The sequence below is a fragment of the Equus przewalskii genome, chromosome 17 (genome assembly GCF_037783145.1).
Source record: "Equus przewalskii isolate Varuska chromosome 17, EquPr2, whole genome shotgun sequence".
In the NCBI taxonomy this organism is placed as follows: domain Eukaryota; kingdom Metazoa; phylum Chordata; class Mammalia; order Perissodactyla; family Equidae; genus Equus; species Equus przewalskii.
In genome coordinates, this window is record NC_091847.1 from 73,789,958 (window position 1) to 73,806,791 (window position 16,834).

The following is a 16,834-nucleotide window of genomic DNA, read 5'->3' on the forward strand; positions in this document are numbered from 1 at the left end:
TGATAGGCCCTGACCACTTCTTAAAGCATTTACTAAAAGGCGCTTACAATTGTAAATCCTCCCTCTGTCCCTTTGAGATGTCTCTGTATCTCCTGCAACTCTGGAGTGTCTTCTCAAGGACCTGAAAGCCATTCCTCTAAAATGTCATCATCAGGAAGGCTAGGGCCTCTTCGGAGGATAGAATCCTGACTTCAATAATTGCCAGCTAACAGACACAGCTGACCCAGTCAGCATTACAATCACCAGTACTTTGTAATTTTGAGCCCCCACTCACCCCCTCCCTGCTCCCTCATTCTCTCTTTAAAACACGCAGTCACCTGTGTGTGAATCAAAGTTGCATTCAATTCACACTGGCCCCTCTTCCCTATTGCAATAGTATATTTCTGATTAAAATCCATCTTTACCACTTTAGTGTCTGGCTTCGCTTATCTCCGACAGGAGCTTATCCTTGTCTTCTCTACCATTTCAGCTAATATTAGTGAACGAAATATTCTAACAAAACTAGTTATAACATGCTTCTGCAAAGTTTTATGGCAATGGTACCAATCAACTGGCATTTTGTGAGTGGTTAGATACTTTTCTGGCTTACATCCCACTGGAAGCATTGAGCTTATAGCTGCTTATAATTTGAATAACATGTTAGACAACTATTTTCAAGCACAAAATCTCACAGGTCGTTAAAAGCTATAAAATCTTTTAGCGTATGCTTAAAACTTTACTATTAGTCTCTTAGTTTGTGGCAAAAAGTGTATTATCTGTTCCAATTGAAGAGATACCAGATCTCATGACCACGTTTTTAAAGGTTTTCCATATTGAATGCTCGTTGCCTTCTACATCTGCCTGTGAGCTGTAGCAGCCACAGCAATGACGGCCACCATCAGTAGGGGCTGACAGAGGGTCAGGCTCTGCTTAAGGTGTTCCACGTGCTTCCCTCAAAACCTAACAACACCACAGTAAGAACGACATTCTCAAAGATGAGGAAACTGAGGCTCCAAGGGGTTCAACAAATTGACAAAGATCGCAGAGCCTATACGTAACAGAGCAGTGATCTGAAGCACAGACTGTTTGACTTCGAAGTCCGTGTTCTCTCTCCGGTGCTTCACACCTCAGCAGATAGAGTCACACCTAGATTTTCGGGCTCTTTCGTATTTCTCATCTTTAATAACTAGCATGCAGTCACAACAAAAGTGAATATGAGGGAAATTATACTCAGAATAAATATTGTATTTATAAAGAAAGAAAAAAGAAAAAGAGGAAAACAGTCAAGCTGTGGCAAAGCAAACTCCCAAGCAATCAAGAAGCTCCGAAACCCCTTATTTTCTTTAAAGGAGCTAAATTTCATTTCTCTGAAAACTCAAGCTTTGGAATGAAGGTGGCATACTGCGGGGAGACCAAGGAAATTAAACTTTTTTAATCTTATTGATTCCTATTTCTTTCATTCCATCTGTTTCCTTGGCATGGTGACGGGGGTGACGATCAACACAGAGTAAGTCAGCTCGTCAGTCAGAAGATAGGAGCTGACAAACCAGACACAGGCTTGGGAAGGCCTTCCATGAGGGGAAGAATCTGTGCCAGATGACAGGACGCACGGAGAGTCTGACAAAATGTTGCAGACAATCAGGAAGCGTCTGATCCAGACTTCATAGATAATAAGCAGGCTCTTTTCCGTGTGCATGCGCATAGATTTGAATATTTCATTTTTGGATAAAACAGGAAGTACATCACAAAATAAAATGAAGGAGGGTCAAAAAGAAAAGAAAAACAAACAACTAAATTGGTAGTACAGAAAGCTTGGTATTTTGAGTCCATAGTTTATAATATAAGGACCTGAGGGAAAAATGTTTCAAAAGTTAATATTCCTAATATCATTACAAGAGTGCAAATACATTGGAATTGCAGGAGTTTTCTGTGGGTTAGAACCTTCTTTAAAATCATACAGCATTCAGTTGCTGTTACACCAGAAAGAGCATATTTTGTAATATCTATAAGGTCGTCTCCAACATAAAGTCTAAAATATCCATAAAAAGTGATGATTTTTGCACATGAAAGAATCTGAAGCAGATCACTAGACAGTTTTGTGATTAAATGCTACTAAGAGATATAAATTCTCTGTGTCCTTATTAAGAGCTTCGTGCAGAAGGGGCTTCTACTCTGGCAGAGAAAAGACTAAAATGGAAAAGCAGTTCATTAAAGGAAACTCATTTTGTTGGGAGCCAAGAGACCCATATATGGCAAGGCTGGAAAATGAATCAGTTTTACCATTTCCTTGCTCCCTCCCCCCATTAACCTACTACCATCAACTGAAGGCATAAGGTTCTCTCTTCACCTGCTTCCTCCTGGCCTTGGAGGCTCTCCCCAAAAGAGAGGAGAAATGTTGAAAACTGTAATCCTCTGAAAGCACAAGGCTGATTTAAAAATCCACATGTGAATAATTTGGTTGTAAAACCCTATGGATTCAACCCTCATAATTCAACTGTTACAGGTTGAATTGTGTCCCTCAAAAAAAGATGCTGGAGTCTCAACCCCCAGGACCTCAGAATGTGACCTTATTTGGAGATAGGGTTTTTACAGAGATAATCAAGTTAAAATGAGGTCATTAGGGTGGGCCGCAATCCAGTATGACTGGTGTCCTTATACAAAGGGGAACTTTGGACACAGAGACAGGCATCCCGTAGAGAGGATGCCGTACGAAGAAATGCAGAGAGAATACAGTCAACTACAAGCCAAGGAAAGAGGCTTGGAAGAGCTCCTTCCCTCATAGACTGGAAGGAACCAAACCTGCCAACGCTGTGATTTCAGACTTCTAAACTTCAGAACTGTGCAACGATAAATTCCTATTGTTTAAGCCACCCAGTTTGCAGTTCTTTGTTATGGCAGCCCTGGCAAATTAATATCGATTTTGGTATGGGGAAGCGGGGCGCTGCTGTAACAAACACCTAAAAATGTGGAAGTGCTTTGGAATTGGGTAGTGAGTAGAAGCTGGAAGAGTTTTGAGCTACATGATAGAAAAAGCCCAGGTTGCCTTGAAGAGAATGTTGCTAGAAATGTGAATGTTAAAGGTACTTTCGGTGAAGTCTCAGGAGGAAATGAGAACATGTTATTGGAAACTGGAGGAAAGGTGGTCCTGGCTGTAAAGCTGTAGAGCACTCGGCTGAATTGTGTTCTTTGGAATAAGAAAGTAGCACTTATAAGCCATGAACTTGGATATTTAGTTGAAGAAATTTCTAAACAAAGTGTTGAAGGCAGAGCCTGCTTTCTCCTTGCTGCTTACAGTAAAATGCAAGAGGAGGCATATAAATTGAAGAGGTAAAAAGGAACTAGAACTTGAAGATTTGGAAAACACTCAGCCTATCCATGTTACAAAAAATGAAAGTATGCTCTGGAGAAAACTCCAGCATGTCACTGGACAACAATTTTCTAAAAGGATTAGGCATGTGACTTGTGGATCCAATCAACTGTGGGGAACTGGAATTGGCCACCCCAAGATATGTCTCTTTGGCATGAGGATTATTTTGGGCTGGCTACTTTTAAAAACTGCAGACAGGAAAGAAACTCTGAAAAGTAGAATTTACTTACCCTTTGTAAGAGACATTTATATTTGTAAAGGAAATCTCCATCTATAAAGGTGTCTCCCTCTCTGTACCAGGAAGAAGGGGGGATGACCTTATCTCTAGAAACTCTCATCAATGTGGAAGGCAAGGACTCAAGTCTGCATAGTAACCTGACTCTTGTTTACTGAACTTGTGTGGTAATTTCCCATAACTGACTCCCCCCACCCCCAACATCCTCCTTTGTCTTTAGCTGAAGATGGGATTTATGATGAGAACTTCCGTCATTTTGGCGAGTTGCTCAGTATTCTTGAGCCTCTCCCATGTATACATGTCATAAAGCTGTGTTTAATTTTCTCCTGTTATTCTGTCTCATGTGAATTTAATTCATTTTCTGGCCAGAAGAACCCACAGTGGGTAGAGGAAATGTCTTCCTCCCTTACACAACCATCTCAGCAGAAACTGCAGCCTGGTCTGAAGGGGACAGAGCCAGGACAAAACAAAGGGAGATCATCAGACTTCTGGAGTCTAATTGCAGGAAACAAGCTGATATTTGGCAGCAAACATGTTAATGCTCAAGAAAAGGAGGAATGACCCTGAAGGAAGTTCACAGGATGGTGGCCACTGCCACCATCACCCAGAGGACAGGCTAAGGGGGTGGGGCTGTCTCCTTCTCAGTTTCAGAAGGCAAGACTACTTCTTCCATTCACTGTGGCAAAACTAGCCTCAGTGTCATTCTCAGTTTCCCCTCCTGACTTCCCATTTCTGTGGTCTCTCTTCCAGTAACCCAGGTTCAAAACCTGTCATCGTGATTCCTTTCCTATATTCATGTCCAATTAGGCACTTGGCCCTGTTGATTCTTCCACTCATCACAATCATTACTGTTGCTAAGGATTGTACTTTTAGTTATAAAAAGCATTCTTAACTAGTTTTATGACATTGTGCTAAGAACTTTGTGTGATTTATGTCTTTTAATCCTTATAACAGTACAGTGAGATGGTATGCTGTTCATCTTCATTTTACGGGTAAGGAAATTGAGGGTCAGAGAGGAACATCATGACTCTACGTGCCCAAGGTCACACGGCGACGAGGTATCCAAGCAGCCTTGAACCAGATCTTCCTGAGCCCTGACCACGCTCTCAACTAACACAATCCCTCCTTTAAACAGCTCTCACACTTGTTCCTTCTTTTCCATTCCCACTGTTCCCAACCTAGGTTTCGTAATCCCTCAACCTTTTATTACTGCAAAAATCTCCTTAGATTTCTCCCTAACTCCAGTCTCTCCTCCTTCAAACCTGTATGTTATCTCATCTTAAAAAAATTTCTCGGTAAGTTACTCCATAGCTCAAAAACTTTCTGTGACTTCTCATTGCCTGTAGCATAAAGCCAAAATATCACAGACCAGCATTTTGCAGTATCTTTACTCATAATGCCGCCTGTGAAAGTCTTGCCCATCTTATGGGCCCAGTCTCTTTGTGAAAACTTATCTGTTAAATTTTTATCTGAGCATTTCACTCAGAAAAATCTTCTCTTCCCTTGAAATTCTATAATCTGTAATATTCATCTAAACCAACCTCAGGCTTAATATGTCAACCACAGAGACTGAAATCATCACCTTCCCTCACAACTCCTCTGCCAGAGTTCTCTCTCCACCTGCAACTACTCACCATTCGTTTGAATTCTCGATGCCGCCTTTGCCTCTTCCTCTTCATGTTATCTGCTGTCAAATCCTATCGCTTGTTCTGCCACTAAAGGGCTCTCAGTCTATCCCTTCCTTTTGTCACTATCTCAGTTCTCATTCATGTTCCTTGGACTTGAGAACATAAGAGAACTACCACTAGATTTAATTTCCACCCCAAAATGAGCAAAGATTGACAGGGCAGAGGGGCCCGAGGGGGAAAGAGACTCAGGAGAGTGATTACGACAGCCTTTATGGAAAGACCCAGGCCTGGAGAGAACGAAGAAGAGAGAGAAAAAGATCCACATCAACTGGGTGTGGAAGATGAGTGTTGATGGGAGGTGCTGAAAGCCTGAAGATGAGGAATTTGAGGAGAACAAAAGCCAAGGTAGGAGAAAGGTGGCTGGGATTAGGAATTAGATCCTTTTAATTTATCTTTGGAAGACAAGCAAAGTTTGGCATTAATTTTAAATTACATTTGCTGTTAATACTGTGCCTTCTTGATATAGTTGTCTTCTCTGAACCAAGGTGGATAGTCTTTTTCTAGTATCACCTTCTCCACAGCTCAGCTCTCCGATGTCTGCCAAACCTACTTCTGCGTGGCATTTGAGGCTCTGAATCAATGGCCCCAGCCTACCATTCCTCAGCTGCCCTCCCCATCCCAGGCCCTGTCATGGGCACCGCCAAAGCCTCCTTTTCCACACGCATCTCTTCCCAGCTCTTCTCCCTCTGAACTGCCTGCCTCTCAAGATCCTCTCCGTTCCTCAGAGTCTAAGGAAAACGCCACCCTCCTGATTCCCTCAGCTGGAAGGGCTCTTGTTCCCTCCTTTGAACACAAACAATACTTTGTTTTTCATCTTTTCAGCCCTGCTTCTTTTGTAGCCCTGCTTTTCTCAAGCTGGCAAGTTCACCTCTTTCCTTCTCGCTAGAATATACAGAGCCTTGACGGTGACGACTATGGTTTGCTTATCTTGACACACCTCAACAAATATCTTACACGAAGTAGACATCCCATACCTCTGTACCAAACCAAATGGCCTTTAATCCCACTGGCCCTCTTTATTTTTTCCCTATTAGGCAATGAGGTGAGTTGTCCACTAGGTTTTTGCATGGAAAAGCTCCTCATGGAAAATCTTAGCCTCTGTTATAGATGAAGCATCAATTAAAAGGCACGAAGTGACACAGTCTGAACCTAGAATATACCCTGGGGCCCAGACCAAAGAAAGAGACAAATTTAAAGTTGTACAAACCAACAGTGGGAGGACCGTCTATACTTAGTGACTAGTCTGTCAGAGTGAAAAACCTCAAGTGGGTTGTAAATATAGGGTTGATTCTTTGGGAGATTTTTCTTCTATTTGCTGATTCAGCTCCTACAATCAAGAGATTTTGTTGTTGTTCAATTTTACTTAAGGCAGACTAAATCAACTGATTTCATGTTTATTCCTGATTTTTGTTTTTCTTACCTTGGCTAAACTCTGTGTTTTACAAGGCCATTTCAGTTTCAGTGATCAGAAATATGCTTTTGTTCTTTTTTATTTATTTTTAAAGACATCTACTTCTGTGCTTGTGTCTTCTATGGAAATTCAACTATTTTGTTACAAAATGTGACTTCTTAAAATTGGAATCCACAGGACTCTTGCCTTCTAACATTCTGGTTGATGATATTGATGGATTTTTTCCCCAGCATTCATTAGGGCCCACTGTGAATTCGTGTCTGCACAACATGTAGGTGGCTCGCTGGGTTGGTACAAAATGGTTGTTTAACATGTTATATTCCCAAATATACCAGTGTTACTCCTTTCATGATTCTCATTCTCTAGAAATAGAAGGTAATATTGAAGGCATATCTTTCAAGGGACTGCTCATTTCAGAAAATCCAGTCTACCCAGTGTTTACTTACGTATGATGACCTTAAATGGGTAAATTAGCAAAACAATGATTAAAGTTTCCCAAGCGTTGATTGGGCAGAGGTTTTAAAAGGCTTTCTCCTAGAGCTACATGATATGGTCATTAGGCATTTAAGGGAGTAATTAGAAGATTAGGTAAAGCAGACTAGCACTCTCCTCTGCCAAAGTTCTAGGCCAAAGAAAGAAAGAAAAAGAAAATAAAGGAAAAGGAAGAGTCCTTTTGGTTCCACCGTGTATTAATTACCAGCAACCTAGGTTCTTCTCGAACAATTGCTGACTTCCCCGCTCTTCACCCATCTCCCCACATAACAACCTTCCAAACCCAAGAATCTGGTTTTGGACAATTCATCCCCTTTGCAGATACCCCGTGTGCGTGCACACACATGCACACATTCACACACCCACATAGTTCTTCTTTCATTTTTGGATTTGCAGAGGGGTCAGAGGAAAAAGGGGAGGAAACACTTTTTAAAAAAAAATCCTTCCGTAAGTTTGATCTAAACAAAATGGTTATTCAAATGGTTCCCCTACTAATTTCACAAAGATGCGTGATAATATCCAACATATGGCTTTAACTATGTTTTTTAATATTAGAAATTGAATGCACATTTTAAGACACAAGTTTTGCTGATATGCTGTTGATAATAAAGGAGAACTATTTTCCATTTGTTTCTAATTATCTTAAAGACAGCCTGGGGATCATTTACTCATGGTTTAGGAGCCCTCAGATAAGTCCACAGATGCGACAGGCGGACATGTGTGTCAGCTACTGCAGTGGGGCTGCAGGAGGGTGGCTTAGCCAAGACTATCCTCTTATGTCTGAAACCACTAGATACGGTTCCTAAGGTCAACCAGCACCGAAAAATGAAATCCTTCCTTTGTCAGCATTCATAGAGTGTGGGCTCTGGAGCCAGACTGCCTGGCTCCACCATTTAACCAGCTGGGTGACCTTGAGCAAGTTACTTAACCTCTGCTTGCCTCAATTTCCTCATCTGAAAAATGGGGATGTGCCTATATTGTAGGGCCATCATAAGGATGAAAACACCCAGAGTGGGGCCCAAAACACAAAAAGCGCTTGATAAGTGATCTGGCTCCAACTTAACTCTCTGCTCCATCTCTCTCTGCTTTCCTACCACTGACTCCTTCACCTGAATCTTGCCAGCAAGACTCCTTCCAATGCTTCCAGCATGCCCTCCCTTACCTCTCCCGGAACATTTTCTCCTCTTCTGGCTAACTCATGCTCCTCCTCCAGGGCTCAGTGCAGACAGCACTCCCTCCAGTCTGAGTGAGGTGGTCCTGACCTATATGCCCACAGCTCCCCGGGTAGCTCCTATCACGTGGAGTGTAATATACCATTTTAATAGTTATCGGTCTACCCCACTGGACTCTAAGCTCTGAGGCAGACATTGAATCTGTCTTGTTCATTGCTGCAATCCTATTTGTGAAAAAGTGCTTTGCACTGGAACCAACTGAATATTTTCTTTGCAAAGCAGAAAAACATCTTCCTCCTTCAGCGTACCCATCTGAAACAGATGCTAATGCAGAGGAGGTAGGGGAAAATTACATGCTTATTTGAGAGCACTTTTAATTCTAATCCTTCTTGGGATCTGACGACCTCTTTCAATCTGAACATTCAGTGTTTCTTCAACTCAGGTACTTATTCACACACGTACAGACATGTGCATGCACACGTGTGTGGCTATGCACACACACGAACTGCTGTTATTGCTTCATTGCCGCTGCTGCCTTTTCCGTCTTCAATAATGGTTATTTGCTTATTAGAGCTCCTGGATTTGCCTTCCTTAGTTCTTATCCCATCTTCTCACTCACGATTTTCATTTCTTTCACTTCATTTCTTTGTTAAGCATTTGAAATTGTTCCTCCATTCAACCTTACAGATTACTAATTTTGTTTCAATAGTATGGATTCTCTTTTCCCCTTCCACTAGTGAATTGTTTTAATTTGAAAATTATGGTTTTACTGTTCCTAGCATTCCCTAAAGCATTCTCAATTCTTTGTCTTTCAAATTATTATTAGTTTGTCTTTCCACTTCTCTTCTACTTCTTTCTTTAAATCTTCCTCCATACTGGTGGCTGGGTCTCTCTTCTTCAAGTCATCGAGACCTCTCTGCCTGCTCTGGCGGCTCGTGTCGTGGAGTGGGTCCATTCGTGCCTGGCAGCTCAGGCTTCTAGAGCCCGGGGCCGTGCTCGACTGGCTGGCCGAGAGAGACAAGCCTGGAGTTTCTTCTCTCGGAGGCGGGTCATGAAGCGCCTGCAGCCAGCCAGGGCCTCTGCCGGGAGAGCCGGGGCCTCGGGCCGCAGCCTCGTGACCGCGCTCTCCACGCCAGCTCCAAGGGCAAGGCTCCCACCACCAGGGGCACTGGACACGTGTGCGCTCTGCACCCGCCACCCCACCCCCAGGTTCTCACCTTCTTCTTCAGGATGCCAGACCTTGGGAGGTTGAGTTTCTTCCAACCTGAGTCTGTCCTGCAGGGTTCCCAGAGGCAGGTGACGTCCAGGGCATGTGTTCAGGCTGCCATTTCCCAGTTTTTATTTTAAAATTATCCGAGGGAGTGAGGGTAGGGGAGGAATATGACAAGGCCTTTATATTAAAGAAAAAATTTTTGCATTCTAAAAAGTTGAAATGCTGGAAGTTAAAACAACCGATTAGGAGCAATTTCCAATTTTTAAGAGAAAACTAAAGAATTAAAACTTCTCTGAAGTTTACTAAGATATCCTGTAAGACACCCAAATTCATATGGGAAAAATTAGCCTCAAAGCTTGATGTACTCTTTGAAATAAGCATGGCAGCCCCTGAAATGCTGACTACAGAGGCAGCGTGGGGATTCAGAACACAGACTGAGGGCACGTTACTCATCCTCGTCGCCTCAGTGTCCCCATCTGGGAGAGGGGGTTCGTGCCTGCACTGAGCTCAGAGTTCTGTGAGGGCTAAATGAGTCAATATTTGGAATGCTTAGAAGAGTACCTGGCATGTAATAAAAGTTACAAAAGTGTTTGTTAAATAAAATAAAATAAAATGAGTACAGGAGCAGTATTTAAAGCTGTGAACACTGTAGGAAAGTTTTGATATCCAGGATGTCATTGAATTTTTTTTCTTTATGTTTTAAAAACCACTTTGCCATCACAATGGGTTCACCACTGCCTGTTTGAAAAAGATTCTCTGATAGATGCGACAAGGACTGTGGCATAGACAGTCCCAGAGTGCCAAGAGTTTCCAGGAAGAGGAAAGATGAAGAAAGAAGAAAGAACATTTTACTGTAAAATGTTTACTCGAGGCCTATGTTCTCCTTAGAGTCCATTTTCAACTTTATGGTTGAAGAACACAGTATTTCTACCAATTAGATGCCCATACAAATAGCCTGAAGTTTCACATGCTCTAGAGATCGGTATTGTCTCAAGACACAGAGCAGAGGTCCATTTCCCAGGCAACCCATTTTTAAGCGTGTCCCACACGTTTGCATGGTTGCTCCGTCAGATTCTAACAGAAATGTATACACAAATGACCCAGCTTGCTGTTCTTTCTTGCCTCCGCAGTCACAAAGAGGAGAGGAAGAGAAAATATCAGCATCTGAAAGGTGACAGAAATGCCAAAAGTCCTCATAATTAAATCATTTTACAATAATAAGTAAAAAGCTAAATTTACTGAGGCATCTTGATAAATACTTTATATGCATTAATTCATTTGCTTTTCTAATAATGAGGATTTAGCATTTTACTTCTCTGATTACTGCTTAGCTCTGCGTGGTCTCTGAAGTTAGCTGTATCTTTTCTATTCATAAAGACCAGGAAACAAAACAACTAAGTCAATTTAATTCGGTTTTAATCATTTTGATGAGTCAAATAACAACAGAGGTTTGGGATAAAAATGTGTTTTCGATCTGTGCAGAAGAGGGATGTTAAGAGGTGGAAATGGTTGACTATGAACCGCTGAATAAGCTTCAATCAGCTGGATAATTCACGCAAAAGAGTCAGCTTGATCCAGACAAGCAAGGACAATATGGGATTTTATCCTACTTGATCCAAAGTGGAAGCATTGACGCATTACATTCATTGTCGGCCTTCTATGTTACTTACCGTCATGTGGAATCCAGCTCAAAGATAATCTTTTGGTAACGTTTTTAGGAGCAGCTGAGGCTCATGCATTCGAGAGAAAACAAATGTATGTGACACGCAGAGCCAGGGAGGAGGTCAAGTCAACTGCAAATTTGGATTTTCAAATCTACACCATTGCCCAGGTCCTGACCCCAACCTTCTGTCTCCCACTGGCAGAGAGAACCAGTGTTCTGCCTCACATAACATGAGAAGCCACTCTTCTGTGTGAAATCCCCCATCAATTTTGCAGAGGTTTTCTGCCATTATCATAGTCCAGGTAGGCAGTTGTCACGAAGCATTAGAGCTGAAAGAGGCTGACAGCATAACTGCAGGCGAGCTCGGGGCTCAGCCTGGTCCAGCACCTGCCGCCTGCTCAGGCAGGAGTGTCCTCTGTCAGGACGCAGCCCGGCGAGAGGCTTCAGGCATCACTTTCTATCAGTGCCCTTCACTGACAGCACGCTGGAGGGCAGCCTGTCTAGCAAGAGCAGGACAGGAACCTTTGCCAGCCACCTGCCTGCCCCCATATGGTGGCCATTTAAAAACCCGTCACTTTTATAAAGAAGCTCTCGAATTATCCATTCATCAAGTGCAGTTTTGACTGGCCCAACTGCCTCAATGCACAATCACCTGATTCTGTGCTTTGAAGAACTTTGTTTTCACAGGACTTCCTTTGGGTGTTTCTAAGGAGGAAATTGTTTAAATACACCTGGGTGAGCAAGTCAAGTCCATTCCACATTCCAAACTTTCACTACTCCAAGGAGGGCCTTCTGAGGGAGCAAGAGCGCTTTGACATCCTTGTGGGTTCCAGCATCGCCCAGCAGCCTCCCTTATGGCATGTGGAGGGAGTGTCTGAGCCCTCTGACAACTTGGTACCTTGTGTCCTCACTCTCCAGATCCAGAGGCCGTCAGTTATTGGGTCAGGGGTGGGGGGGGGGGCTGGGGGGGGGGTGTCTGATCAGAAATCATAACCAAAAATGAAAGGCACCTGAGTGTCTCCTGAGAGATGAACAGATTCCAGAAAATTTAACACTGGAAATATAATTTAATGGGGCCCAGAAATTCATTACTACCTGCAGGCATGTCAAATTCTACCAATGATTCTTTTTCTTTTCAATTAGATTTGTGAGGTAACGTAAGTGTATGGCAATGTTTCAATGGATGTGCTGAAATCTACCTCATTTGTTTCCATATTTCCTGACCATCTTCTTCTCCACTCTTGTAAACTCCATGATATTAGGGGGCCTCGTCTGTCTTAGATGCCACAGTAACTCCAGGGCCTGAACAGTGTTTGACACATAGGAGTTGCTCAGTTAATACTTAGTGGGAAAATTGGAAAAATAAATGCAAAAAAGAATGAATGAATGACATCTGGAGTAAAGCATCAGATGCTTTATGACATATCTTATCAAAGTTTTTGCATGAGTTGTGATGGAAGAGTTGTGTGAAGCTGTGTAATGAAAGTAATAAATTGGTTTTTGCTTAATTTTTAAATTAGTTTTGGTGCATTTTAAAGATTAAAAATTCTCCCCCAAAAAAACCTTCAATAATAAAGATAAATGAACCAGGCACCCAAAAGTTGGGTGGAATTTTCTACTGTTTGAATATAAGGCTCATTGTACATGCCCCGCCCCATAAAGGAGTGGTTTTAAGAAGGCAGGCAGGTGAGAATTCGCATCCTTTCGTCTAAAACCAGCTGTTAATAACCAGATTCTTTTTCCTCACTCTCTTCCTATCAATCTCATCACCTATGCCTCTTCCGTCAACTGACACCTGCGCCCAGAGGATCTCCACTCTCAGGCTCCCTGTGAGGTTGAGCTCTTCTATCTAACTGCTTCCGGGAATTCTAGTTCCAGCTGGGGTTCCCACAACCCCCAAAAACAGTCCCAAACTGAGCTCCTGACCAGCCCCCATACCAGCTCCTCCTTCCCTTTCTCCATCTCCGTGAAGGGTGCCAACATCACCCAATCCAGCAATCTGGAGACATCAGGATCCCTCTCAGACTCCACCTTCCCACGCCACATCCAGTCAGTCCCCAAGCCCAGGGGATTCTAAGTCCTTAACATCTCTCACTTCCATCCTCTCCCCTCTTTGCTACAGCCACTAACTTAGTTGAGCCTTTCATTACTCACTAGAATTCTTGCAGTTGTCTCACTAGTTCCACTGACTCCAGCTTTGCCTGGGTGATCTGTATAAAATGGAAATGTTCGTGTAACCCCACCTCTCCACCCAGCTGTGACTTAAAATCTCTTCATGGCTCCCTGTAGTCTTATGAAATACGACTGAGCCTCTGTAGTATGGCCCTCAAGAGCCTTCATGATCTAGACATTGTCTTACCTCTCAGCAAGACTCTTCCTTGGCTTCCTCTGCTTCAGCCATTTGAGCTGCACAGAGTTTCTCAGTGGGTAAGATGTTTTCATCCATGGGGCCTCAGCTGAGACCCTTGTGATTTCTTGCCTGGACCAGCAAAATGCCCTCTGAAGTGTCTTACCTTCAGTCCACCCTCCACGCTGCTGTCAACCACCTTCCCAAACCTCAAACAGCTTCACATCACGACCCCCCTTCAAAGCCTTCAGCAGACCCCAATCTTCCACCTGGTTCCTGAGAATGTCTCCACATCTCCCAGTACAGGGCATGGCACCCCCAACAATTTCCTGCTAAATGTAAGTATATTAGCAACTTGTGGATTTGTCCAATGAATGTTTAGTTTTTGAGTGAGAATAGAGAAGTTTAAAACAACCACAAACATCAGCCTGTCAGAGTCCATCCCTCTGGTGACGTGTGTGTGGGGTTCACGGTAAAGGTTACAAGCCTTGCCCCTTTGCCTCTCCCAAATTTAAGCAGCAGGAAGTAGCTGGAAAATGATAGGCTTCGGATGGCATGGATCGTGGTTCAAATCCTGGCCCCATCACCTGTGTATGACCGTGTACAAGCTCTCTGTGAGCCTCGGTTCCCCATCTGTGGGTGGAGATCATGATTCCCACATCACAGTCATTGTGAGGATCAGTGGTGAGTGTGCCCTTTTCAGAAGAGACCCAAATCACCTCCTCTTAGTGTTGTTAAAATGAAACAAATAAGCGAAAAATAACAGTTTAGTCCACACTGGAGGTAAGATTTTGAGGCTTTGAAGGGTAGGCTGGGTTTTGATTTGTTTGCGTTTCGTTCTCTTGCACAAATATTGTGATGTGAGGGTCTGGCTGAAATGGACGCTATAAAGAGATCATGTGACCGGAGGAGTAGACTCCAAGGGAAGGAAAACCCTGTTTTTAATTCTTTTCAATCCTTAAGGTCAGCATCAAACAGGGAGTTGGGATAACCTAGCCAAACTGGCAGTGATGAGGAAGTGATGAGGAAGTAGCAAATTACTAGCTAATAGAACCAAGTCACCTTGATCGCACCCCTCCTTCCCCAGCTGAGCTCCAGGTTTGTCTGCCTGCACTGACAGACGGTGGAGAGTCTGTCCTCACAGGCCCATCTCCCACAGAGGCCGGCTCCAGTTTAGGGCTTGGATGGCAGATATTTAGATAAACTAATAATTGCACAGGAATGTGGTTTGCTCTGGAGAAGTCAAGACTGTGTTTAAATGTCTGAAATTCCTGGTGTCGCTAATAATTGTAACCTCTGCTTCAATAAAACACACAAATAATGTTACTGAAACATTTCCAATCACAAGGTATTATTTTTGGTCTAAAACAGATGCAGCCCCCGATACTTAAAAGGAGGCTGTCTGGATGGATTTACCTCTACTTGAAGGGAAACACAACTCCTGGAACTTTGGCCAAGGCCCCAAATCTGAGAAGCATCTATGGGATCCAGGCAGCTTAGCAGCATGACTAGGGTGCCATTCCCAGCACAACAAGTAAGGGCCACACTGGGAGACCGTTTCAGGTGCTGGATGGAATATAAGCCCATTGTAACTCAAAGGGAAACAAGCTGGCATCTTTGAATACTTTATAGTTGTCAGGCTGGGCATGAATATGGACTATTTCATTTAATCCTCACAGCAACCCATTTTACAGATGTTGAGACTGAAACCTAGAAGAGTTAAACAACGGACTCAAGGACACTCGCCTATTAAGTGTGGAACTGCGATTTGAACCCAGGGCTGTCCAGACACAAAGCCCACACCCCTTGCAGTCTATCAGGCAGCCTCCCTAGGGAATTATAAAGAGCCAACTCCAAACAAAGGGGTACCTGGAGTCCAACTGCCAGGGTTCAAACCTCGGCTCCAGCATTTGCTCTCTCTGTGACCAAGGTTAAGGCATTTAACCTCTCTGTCCTTCCGTTTCCTCATAACGAAATGGGAGAGAGTACTGGGACCTACCGACTAGTGCTGTTAGGTAAGTTAACAGAGGTGGTGCAGATACAAGGCTCAGTACTATGCCACTAGCCTTGGACCCAGTCCATACACTCAGGCATCAAACCAGCAGGCAAGCAAACTGGCTTCTCTCTCTAAGCCAGCCTACTAGGCAAGACCCCTGGGTTAGCCCAGACACTGCACTCCCCAGCCCAATGGAACCCACCCCCTAACTAAATACACTGCAGACAACCAGGGCTATAAGCCAAACGTTCATCCACCATAGGCCGTAGATTGTCTCCCAGGTTTTACGTTGAGTTGCCCACCTACACGTCCTGAAGAACACTCCTCAGATGCTGCAAACTCTTAGTCCCGTGGCAGTAAGCCACGTTTCTTTAGGATTTCACATGGTGCTAGAGTAAGTACACCCATAAAGATTTGCTGGGCACATGTGGAAAACATTAGTTACTATGTGGATTCAGGCAAAAGATAGTTAGTTTCCAAATAAATCAGATTGATGCTTTATCTAACAGCCATTAAAGCAAAGCCTGAACTCAACATTTTCTGGCTGCGGACAAGGCTTAATTTAAAAAAACAATCACCCCAACTAGAAAGAACTAAAGTCTTTAGGTACGGTAGTGCTTTCTCCTTAGCCAAGAATACATCTATACCAGTGCTATAGGAGTTAATATCTCGCATGGGATATATTAAACAAAGATAAGGTATACAGCAATTGTACGGAATTATGAAAAATTAGGTAGTGGGGTAAAAGAAATTCTTCCTTTTTCAAGTTAATCATTAACATTTCTCCAGGAAACAAACAACTGAGACTATTGTCTTATTTTCAAAGGTTGTCCAGGGGTGAGCAAAAAAGCTAATTTCGTTAGCTGCAATACATGATCCAAGGGTGGCCATACAGTCATTGCATACATGTGTGTCTGACCATAAAAATACCTCAAGGACTAGGAAGTTTCAAAGCAAATGTAAAAATAGGATACACAAAGACATTTTCACACAACATTTAAATATGTATATGCTTCAATAAAATGCACAAATAATGTATTCATTGTTTAAATATAGCCAATTGGCCATTCTTCAATCCATGTCAGGTGTCAGGAAGGCAGAAACTGACTTCCTCTTCAATCCCGTTTCTGGATTCTCAGAACAAGAAGTAGAAACACCACGAAAACAACACATCGTACAAAGCAATCAAGTGAGGCAGCAAAGAGGGGGAAGAGCAGAACGCTAAGTTTTTAATTACCAAGAATTTCAAAAGAGTGATCTTTCCATATTTA